The sequence below is a fragment of the Leptonotus elevatus genome, chromosome 15 (assembly GCF_054856555.1).
Source record: "Leptonotus elevatus isolate MCC_2025b chromosome 15, RoL_Lele_1.0, whole genome shotgun sequence".
NCBI lineage: Eukaryota > Metazoa > Chordata > Actinopteri > Syngnathiformes > Syngnathidae > Leptonotus > Leptonotus elevatus.
The window spans coordinates 9,498,979-9,510,180 of record NC_141253.1 but is presented as its reverse complement, the minus strand read 5'-3'; the positions used below and the strand labels follow the sequence as shown (position 1 = coordinate 9,510,180).

Here is an 11,202-nt window from a genome sequence, read left to right as displayed (position 1 = left end):
AGCTCATTTCCAACTCGATCTCATTTCCCTTAATCGCTAGCCACAAACAGCATACAATGCTGTGCCATGATTATTTCAGCCTCATACTGTAAAGCAGCATGCATATAATGATTACTGAGAAATAAATGGGGAAAAAAAATGGTAGATTTTTTCAAACCTGTAACAATTATCGCCAGTACATATTCAGTTTAATTTCCAATTCAAATGATGACCCACTTTTTAATGAGCATTTGTGTGATGTGCAGCACATTGAATGAGTTACATTTTAGAGCTTTCACACGACTCATCATCTACGGAGAACTTAATATACTTAGGCAGGGATGTCTGGGATTTTGATGGTGGGAAAGCAAAATTATGAATTCATTAACCATTGTTCTCCAGTAATGCATCTTTCTTAAATGACTCATCTGGGTTCATTAGTAGCATGATGAGAAGCGGCGCGTGAAAAGAAGAAGCTGCCCAATCGCTGTGGTTGCTCTGGCAGGTGAAGCGAAATCACGCTGATATTTGACTTTTTAAGAACGTTTCGACAGGAAAATGTCAAGTGTATTTGAAAAAGTGTCAAAACTTTGACAGGAACTTCTAAACGATTCTAAAATGCTCAGGAAAACCAGCCCAAAGCAGTGAATTGTAAACACTTTGACAGAAGTGGCCCCAAACGAATTTTCACATGGTCTCTTCAAAATGACACTGACGTATACACAAGACGGGGCCATGGCTCATAATTGTTATTCATTTTAAATCAGACACACACTCATTTAAAAAACATTTTCACCTGATAGTCAAAATGATGTTTAATAGCCAATGGCTCACAAGTTACAACAATGATCAAGAATAAGTAAAATATGTGAGTGCACTTTACGGCATTAAGATACAAACCTAAAAGATCAAACTATCAAATCTGAATTTCAAAGCGTGCGTAGGTGCTAAGAAGTTTAAATTTCACGTTTCATAACCAACGATCAAATTCATGAGGCCTTGAAAAGCAAGCAAACAGCAAAAGAACATTTGGAACTAATTAAACTAAACAAACAAATAAATATAATACAAAGTATGTATAATAAATCAATCAATATAAAAATATATGAAGTCTATACACATTTTTTTTTATATGAATAAATTATGAGACCAAGATAGTTTCAAAGCATTTTCCACTATTAATGTGATTTTTTATTTTTTTTTAACAGCCACGTCACAATTATAAGAGTGTGAGCATACTTCTGATTTTATTAGTGTAATTATTATTATTGTTTTATTTATTTATTTCAAAAAACAAGTTGTTGTACAGGTAATAGGGAACGTTGATGGTGGAAAAAGTTCTGACATTATTTATCCTCGTCTCATTGCTTTATATCATACAAACCTGGCATTTTAACAGGGGTATGTCGACTTCTTGTATCCACTTTATAATTACCCTTTTGTTCCGGAAAACACTTCTAGGCTCATAAATAGTATACAATTTGATTATGGTTGTTTTGCGACAGTATGGTAACCGCATTAGAGAAGTTTTTTTCCCGATAAAATTACCGAATGAACTGAGCTCTCCGGGGGGAAAAAAAAGAAGTTTTTTTTCTTTTTGTTTCTTGTTTTTTAACGCACTGGCGTGCAAACACAGCCAAAGATGCAAACAGGTAAAACATACACGGAGAGGCACTAAGTGGCAGGGATAGAGTACAGGAACATCTGTGCCGACTTCGGATTACAAGTTCCAACGGGACATGCAACGGAAAGTGGTTGAGAAGATGAGAGCTTAGATCTTGTGGGGCATGAAGTTCCAGATTGACAAACAGCTGCTGCCTAGCCAAGCAAACAATAGCGAATGTTGACAGGGAGCAAAGAACAGATGTCGCAAATCCCAGATGTCAGCAAAAATGAGGCAAAAGTAAGACTTACCATGACTAAGGGAACAACTTGGGCTGTGACCAGGGACGGACTGGGCTCCAAATTCAGCCTGGGAATTTGAGTTGGAGATGCGCACGAAACAAAGGCCTTTTCTTTTCTTCCTCCTGCCACGTTCCAACTTTCCAATCACAAAACAATAAGCGATGACAGTGAATTTAGGTCTCATGATTTGAGATCAGACTCTTATGACGTTGACCTTCAAAGCACTTTAGGATGCCATGTTGATGCCTGCGTTACGAAACCTGGTATAAAAATGTTAACGTTATCGGTGACATTCTCACAAAATCAACCAACTGTAACAACTACTTTTCAAAAGCTTCAACATCAGAAATGGGTTATTTAGAAGCTCAGTAAACAAAATCCAGACACTTTATGTAACAAAGTGGCGCAAATGCAATAGTAGCTACTCGCTAAGTTTTATCAAAGGCAGTCAGATCACGTACATGCATAGTACAAATTATAATGACAAACATATTCAAAAAAAAAAAAAGGGCAATTTGCTGTCACTTTACCGATTGTCAATCAGATAACCATAATAAAATCTTCAAAACTGAACATGCAATGAACAAAGCAACAACAAGTAACCAAAAACAGCAGTACTCAATAAAAGAGAGAATGAAAAAGAAACAGCTTTCTGAAATCAAAAATACTGAGACAAAAAAAACCCATCCATATCTCAACCTGAGTAGCTCCACAAAATAGTCCCCGCTTGATGACTCAGTCTACCGCTCCAATGAGCATCTCATGGATCACATGACACATCTTACTATCACAGCCCACTGGTCTGTGGAGGTGATAGCTTGTGTGGTGTCAATCTGCATAGAAAACATTCCTTAATTCCTTTAGAAATCGATTATTTTATGAATCTGCTGATTGTAGGCCTAATCAATAACATTAAAAAGGAACATAGACGTCTAATTCATCAGGCCGTCAAAACTACTACAATAGGAAATAGGCTCCAAGTTCCGGTTTTATTGTACTTGGAACATAAATATAAAATTATCGCGTAACAGTTAATTCTACGCATAATACAGGATAATTGCCGACCCAGTACAATAGCCCAACACAATCCATACAAGTCTGCTTACTCGTAATTCCTGCTTCATTCGGTTCCTTCTCCTTTACCTCCTCCTTCAATGAGGCTTTAATTATTATTTATTTTTCCTGTAGAAATGAGCAGAAATACATAAATGACTTCATTGTCTTTCTTTAATTTAGCACATTCAGACATTGCTTGGAACATTCAACAGAAGCATGTTCAATAATCATCAATATTAGAATTTTTTTGCACTCTAGGCATCTGCCTGGAGCTCGCAAAATGTCTCCACTATAGCCTACATGGCATTACCGGTAATCAAAACATATAACGTTTGCTTCATATTTTCCAAGAACAATGACAATTGCTTGATGACATTTACTCCACTTATTAGCACATCACAGTTTTTATTCATAGATGAACATAATTATCACCACTTAAAGACCCTATAGGTTTATATTTACTACTAGTACGACTACTGCTATTACTGAACAGTTAGCTAACACGGCTAATTTTCATAGCTTGCTAGCTTACGAGCTACTGGCTATACATGGCTGGACACATTTGCAGTTCATTCATGGCAACAAAGCTTTGTTACAAATAAATTCTTCTTCTTGACATACTGCAGTTCACAGAATCAATTTAATAATATTTTATTAGGATTTAACTTAATCTCAGTTACTGTGAAAAAATAAAACAGGAGGAGGAAAATGGCACTAACAATGGATTCGGTTAAAAGTGTACCGTAATAGGACAACTTTGCAGAACTTTAAGTTACAATTCAATCCACGAGACCGTCCCATTCACTAACCACGGAATCCATCTATTCAAGTTGAAGAGCAGCGCTGTTGCCATGGGTACCTAACATGAATATAATCAAATGATGTGCACAAACTGACGTTTATTAAAATTGAAGGCCGTGGGGTCAGAACTCGATGCGCTGACTGACAATAATTGCTGTAAGTTGTATTGACAAAAGAATTTCTCAAAGTGGACTGACCTTCAACTAAAATCTATTTCATTATGTGGAGAAAGTTGATTGAGGTTGATTATGTGTGATATTCAAAGAATGGGGGGGGGGGGGGGGTGCAGTTAGGTCCACTAACTGTTACATAAGACAAAGGCGGTATTTAGTCCAAAAATTGGATACCTTGAAAATGTAGATGCTTGCATGAATTGAATATTATTACCAAAGCTGGATCTTTTTTTTCTTCTTTTTTTTTGGGTTGCATCCAGGATTCCAATTTGTGGAGCAGGTTGTAGAGGCGATTTAAATCTGAATGTCATCGAAACAACAATGGCAGTTCAGACCAGCAGACGTTATTACCAATTGAGATGATGTACTGTATATGCGAATATGTGGAAAGGAGAGAAGCAAGCATCAAACCCGAGAGGACACCTTGGGAAAGAGTCCCGCATAGGCGCGCATACGCAGTTTACCTGATTCATCAGATCTAAAACAAAAGGCACTGGGCTGAATGCTAAGTGGTATGTGAAATTGTTTCATCAACATTTCTTCAGCATTTTTTAATGTCTCCTCCGCGTGAAACAAAAGGTAACAAGTTCAGACACTTCCGGGTTACCTGGAAAGAAATCATTCAAAGTTTTTGCAAGAGCTTGAGCTTATCAGCACCGATCTCACTTCAGCCTTAGTAAAAAAATAAAGATGACTCTCTCTGGGTTTGACGTGTGACACGCTTGCACTGTCGTGAGCATTTCATCGCTTGCATTCGTAATATTTGCATGTTTCATGCAAAGTAAACGTTATTTAACTTGGCTGATTAAGTAAGGGCTAAGGATAGTGATAGTGACAAAAAAGACAAGGCAAACAATGTTGTTTTATCAATTTTTTAAAATGTTATTTATGCATTGACATTATATGTATAATTTTATTTAATTTCTTTCAGATTTATTTTTATTTTTATTTTTATTTTTATTTTTATTTTTATTTTTATTTTTATTTTTATTTTTATTTTTATTTTTATTTTTATTTTTTTTAATAAGGATGCAATAAATTAACTATCTTATTGGTTCCTACCTTTTTTTCATCATCAATACATATTCATGGCAACGAGTTGGTGCACACCTGCATGCATCGGGGGATCCTGGACAATCTGGTTTGCATCCCAAACATTTTCGACTCCAATAAAAAAGGGTCAGAGTCACCTCTTTTTTTTCCGAGGCGACTGTTGTCCTTTGATGCTTGCTGCAAGGAGCTCCACATTTCATCACACGAGGGTGGCCACTGGCCCGTGCGCTTTTTTCAAAGCTGCAGTGTGTTGAGAACCAGCTTGACCGACAAAAAACGAAAAAGGCCCGATAAGCTGCCAAAGTGCAGTTCAAAACGGTGGTAGATCTGCACAGGGAACAAACTAAATGCCATAACGGATAGGAGACACCCCCACAACCTGCTGGCCAGGCAAAGCGGCAGACGGCTTCTCCCTCTGCCTGGCAGAACGGAGTGAATCGCCACGTCACTGTTTTACTGCAGCTCAACTTTTTAAATAAAAGATAGCCGTATCTGAAGTTGTCATTACTTTCAAATGTTTTGTTTATCTGTCAGTGGGCAGTGTGGAAGTTTCTATACAATATGCTAGCAGCCGTGGCAAACGTTGGCTTGTTTGTAGTGCTAATGCTAGCTAGTGTTGTTAGCACTGCTATTTTGTTGACGTTAAATTGCATTTTGTGTGACTGCAAAGACACACTTTCATCATCACATGTTATCAATCTATCTATCTATCAAGAATTAATAATCTTTTAAAAAGTTGGACAAAGACCACCATCTTGAATTGAATGTATTAATTGAGCATTAGCTGAACTAAATGTGACAATAACTGGCATATTCTCCCGCCTTGCCACTCCTCTTTTTTGAGGAGTGTCAAAGATTGGCTTTATTTTTTCTTTTAAGACCCTTTTCTCGCCCTGCTGCATAATTCAGCACCGTCTCATTAAAGTTCCTGGCAATGATCCATGGCTCTGAGTATGAGGCTTTGACTGACGGTGCTGTTGCCAGCTTAGATAAAAAAAAAAAAAAAAGAAGGAAAAAAAAAGGCGCTAACCCCGACCAACAGATTCAGCAGCATCAACCAGCCTGATTCACTTTCAAAGATTGAATCCAACAAGTCAACACAATATTTGCTATATCGAGTCAACTGCTACCTATTCACTTGATCACATTTTTATCAGCGGAACCAATCCTCAACTATTCGCTTAGATATCTGCAATTTCGTTTTTTGTGTGCTATTTCTGTGACACGTGAATAATAGGCAAGAAGTAGTTGCTGTCAAGAAAGTATGTTGATCTTGATCTTTGCATGCCAGAGAGGAGCTACGGTTAGCTACGGCAGCTAGCAGAAATGATGGAGTCTTCTTCACCGTGTGTTTGTTTTTGCTCTGTTGATTAGCTATTAATGCAGGTCTTGTTAATGCCAATTAGTATTTTCACGTGTTGCCAAGGTGGTTTCAAAATCTAATTATTTTTAAGATTTTTTTTTTCAATTAAAGATGTAAGATGAGTTTGGAACAGTATTGTATATATATATATATATATATATATATATATATATATATAAAATTATTTTTTGTCACTATTTGAGCTCAGTAAAATGCTTTATGGCAGTCGTATTCAAATACAAATCTTAAAGAGTCACAAGGATTATTCAAAATAAGTCAGAGGTTCTTCTTTTCGTTTTTTTTTTAAGGTCGGCCAAGCCATGTCATAATACTGTAATATTAAAAACAAAATGCCCTTTCATTCAAAACAGCAAAAAATATGAACTTAGACAAATTTAATTTCCATTTTCAGATCAATTAAAAATAAAAAGTAGAATTTATTGTCATTGCACATACCAGGAGTACAGCACTACATTTTACAGTTAAAGCCCGTAAAAAACAAAAAAACAATGACCAACACAGGGTGACAGAACGGGAAGCCTGACGGGTCGCCAAAAGCAGCCCCCCAATTTCTCAGATGATAGGGAAGGGGGCGGGAAGGAAAAAGAGCTCCATACTATGCTCCTGTTAGGGCGGAGCACATTATGGATTGGGGGGGAGGGGGGGGGGGGTGACTTCAGCAAAATAAATACACAAAAAATGACTCGAATACTTGCGCATGCGAAAGCGGGGTAGGCGGGTAAAAATATGACCCATGTCATCTACAGCCCCAAATGCCACTGTGTGTGATATTCATCAAAGTATATTTCCAGTTTTATCTTTAAAGTGGCATTTGAGAGTTACACTTGTGGATTTAACTAAAACTCAACAGTTTGTGTAAGTGCTTGCTTTGAGCAACTCGGTAGTCTCATGACAGAAAGGTCAGCATTGACGCACGCCATCATCACGACCTTCTCACTGCCAACCACGAGCAGTTTTGTCCAAACTCACGCTAATTCCAAGTATTCCAGGTAACATTCGTTACCCCAGCCAAAGTGACTGCCACATCGCAGAGATGCAAAGAATCAGGTAAATCCATAATTTAGCCGCGCGGTTGCAAAGGCTGCCGATGTTGACGAAGGAGGCGAGAATTGCATTTAGCGAGTCGACAGACATGCGAAACACACACTCACCTGCCAAATGAGGGAGGGAGGTGCCACGATCATCGCTCTGTAACACTAATACATCGAGGTCCCTGTTACTCTGACCCGCTTGAAAACCTGCTGAAACATTGAAATGGGAATAAACGTTCATCCGCGTGGTTCCTAACCTGACTATAATGCTCGTAGTGTGCGAAGTAATGTTAGTTCTAGTGCTGTCAAAGTTAAAGCGTTAACAAATTAATTGATCAGATAATCGCATTAATCATGTATTATCGCACTATTAATTTTGGCCACTTGATAGCAGACGGTTACGTCAAAGGTAGCATAGGTTGTGTTTGAGCAAGACACATAACTACATGTATTAAAGTAAAGCATTTAATAAATGTTTGCTTATGACATTCAGAACATTTGTTCATGGGGTCATTTTTTTTCCATTTTAAATTATGCAAGTAATTAACTGATGAGAAAAAGAGGAGGATGAGAACGTGCAAAGGATAAAAAAATGACGTCCTCATAACATTCACTCCCATTGACAGCTATAGACGTAAAAAAATAATTTGAACTATTTATATTAGTTTAACATTTTTTCCCCATTTTTGTTAACAAGAGTATGAAAACCTAGAAATAATTTTTTTTGGTGCATTTAGAACAGATATAAAATGTGTGATTAATTGTGAGTTAATTAGTGAATTCATGCGATTAATTACGATTACAAATTTTAATCGCCTGATGCCCCTAATTTTTAATAATCTTTTTTTTTATAATCTTTTTTTAAATTTACAATGGGAATTAATCGCATGACTTCACTAGTTAACTCACGATTAATACACATTTTGTATCTGTTCTAATACAATAAAAAAGAAAATCTAGGTTTTCATACTCTTGTTAACGTAAGTGGGAAAAAATTTAAACCAATAGAAATAGTTCAAATTAATTTTTGACGTCGATAGCAGTCAATGGCAGTGAATGAGTTAATTGTCGAAAGAATTAACACATAACAGGTGCTCGTCAAATTTGATGGGAAAAAAATGTTGATAAACGAGCCTTTTTAATTTAGCAATTAATCGTGATTAATCAAAAATGTAAATTGTGATTAATCTGATTAATTCATTCACTGCCATAGACGTCAAAAATAAATTTGAACTATTTCTATTAGTTTAACATTTCCCCCCCATTTTTGTTAACAAGAGTATGAAAACCTAGAAATTATAATTTTTTGTACATTTAGAACAGATATAAAATTTGTGATTAATTGTGAGTTAACTAGTGAATTCATGTGATTAATTACGATTACAAATTTTAATCGCCTGAATTTTTAATCATCTTTTTTTTTAAATATATATATATTTTTTTAATAATCTTTTTTTAAATTTTCAATCGTAATTAATAGCATGACCTCACTAGTTAACTCACAATTAATCACTCATTTTATATCTGTTGTAATACAATAAAAACTAAATTTTCATACTCTTGTTAGCAAAAGTGGGAAAAAATATGTTAAACTAATAGAAATATTTCAAATTAATTTTTGACGTCTATAGCCGTCAATGGCAGTGAATGAATGAATTGTTGAAAAAATTAACACGTAAAAGGTGCTCTTTAAATTTGGCGGGCTAAAAATGTTGATAAAAACGCCTTTTTAATTAAGCGATTAATTGTGATGAATCAAAATTCTAAGATGTGATTAATCTAATTAAACAATTTAATTGTTTGACAGCTTTTTCACACTGTAAACAACCATAAGTATATGTTCTTACCGGAACATTGATTGTATTTGAAAGTCATCACTTCCGGTTTTGGGTTAACGCTTTTATTTTGAAGAATCACTTTCGGCTTAGTACTGTCTGTCTGTATTTAAGGTAACTTAATGGTGATTCATGGCGATAAAAATAAAAATGACATATCATCTGTAAAGTTTCATCCTACACATACGATGCTTGAGCGACTCTAAAACATTTCTCCTGGTGCTGTTTGCTCCCTCGTTCTGCTCTCTCAACTGTAAAAAAAAAAAAAAAAAACTCTAAGCAAAGGTTTTCTATCAACGAGGTGCTGTTACTTTTATATCTATTTGACCAGTCAAGGACGTGAATGCCCCCGCAAAGGCTTGGATGTGACCCACTTACACACCTACATTGGGTTGCTCATTTGAACAAAGAGTAGACAAGTCAAAGGGCAAAGCAATGATAAACCTTTTTGCTGCTGACACTGAGAATGCTCTATTTCAAACCCTATTTTTGTGTCTAGCGCAAAAAAAAAAAAAGGAGAGCCTTGTATCCCACTATAATATTGAATCCGCCTGTAATTACAAGTGACAAAATATCCTTTAACTATTAAAAAACAAATTATAGGATTGAAACGTAAAATCGCTTTTAGTAGAAGCAAAGAAAAACTATATTGAAGCTGCCCTGGTGGCCTCTCAGCCACTAACAACGAAGGAACCATCGAGGCAGGATAGACATCACCTTCACAGAAAAAAAATCTTTTTTCGAACCAAAGAAGCTGTTATCTCTGTGTCACACTTCATTACTCCCCGAGTGAGCTGTCATTGTACTCTCCCTGCCAGATGGCCTACATGGGCCTGTTTCGAACTGCTGTCCACATTGTGCCACAAAAGGTGCGCCTGTGGAGAGACAGATGTCAGAGGTCAAGATGGGTTCATGAGCTTTGACGTTATTCCCCACCCACCCTCGGCCCCATGTAGAAAGACCACAGAAAATGCATGAAAACATTTTTTTTTTAGTATAGCAACCCCTAGGGAACTTTCCTGAGAACTGCTTGCATATGCATTATTCTGCAATTTAATGATTTTTCTTAACTGGACCATAAATGAGGCCTCTTCCAGTCCACCACTTTTAATCCTGAATTTACTGCATCTGCCCTGTTGTCACGTTCCTAATTTAGCTCATAATAATTTCTCTGGGAAGTAGCTTGAACGCCCTGATAACTAATCCCCACAGATAAAAACCGGAGGAGGGAATGTGCCAAAGACACAAAACAACGAAACGATATATTTACTTATTTACTTACTTTGCAGCCTTGGACAAATTCTGACAAAAAAAGCAAAACCTAACAGAGAGGCATGTGCTGGTAACACAATGAGGGAAAATCCCAACTGAAAACTAAAAAGTGGATGTGTTCGGGATAAAAATAAAATAAAATAAAATAAAATAAAATAAAATAAAATAAAATAAAATAAAATAAAATAAAATAAAATAAAATAAAATAAAATAAATACATAAACATAAACATAAACATAAACATAAACATAAACATAAACATAAACATAAACATAAACATAAAACAAAAAAACAAAAACAAAAACAAAAACAAAAAAACGAGAACAAAAACAAAAACAAAAACAAAAATAATATCAGAAGCGGGCATTCTGATGAAAGATCAGTTTCAGTACTGTCACTATCGAATATTTTTAGAATGAATTAATCTATTGATTATTCAATCGATTAATCGTCTAATTGGTTGACATTTTTATTTTGCATTTAAGTGTATTACAAAAGCTTTTTTTTTTTGCCTGATTACTGTTTATCAATCACAGATTGTTGTTTATTTCGGATTTGTATAGCGATTACAAAAAGGGTGGTTGATGTTGTACTATGTTACCGGTTTGGTCATTGTTTTCCAAAGACAAAACAGGTCTTTGCAAACACAAAAGACAATCATTCTTCTTTCACAAAGGACTACAGAAATCAGTGAACAATTACTGTTGATATGC

At 35.7% G+C, this 11,202-nt stretch overlaps 1 long non-coding RNA gene across 1 annotated transcript; it reads right to left on the bottom strand.

Annotated features, from left to right (window-relative positions):
* Positions 1–1,180: 1,180 nt before the first annotated feature.
* Positions 1,181–7,580, bottom strand: LOC147161860 (uncharacterized). Its single transcript, XR_015097309.1, has 4 exons — positions 7,503–7,580; positions 2,991–3,066; positions 1,894–2,020; positions 1,181–1,797 (listed from the first exon to the last, which is right to left on the bottom strand). It is a non-coding gene; the product is annotated as an uncharacterized LOC147161860 (long non-coding RNA).
* Positions 7,581–11,202: the final 3,622 nt, after the last annotated feature.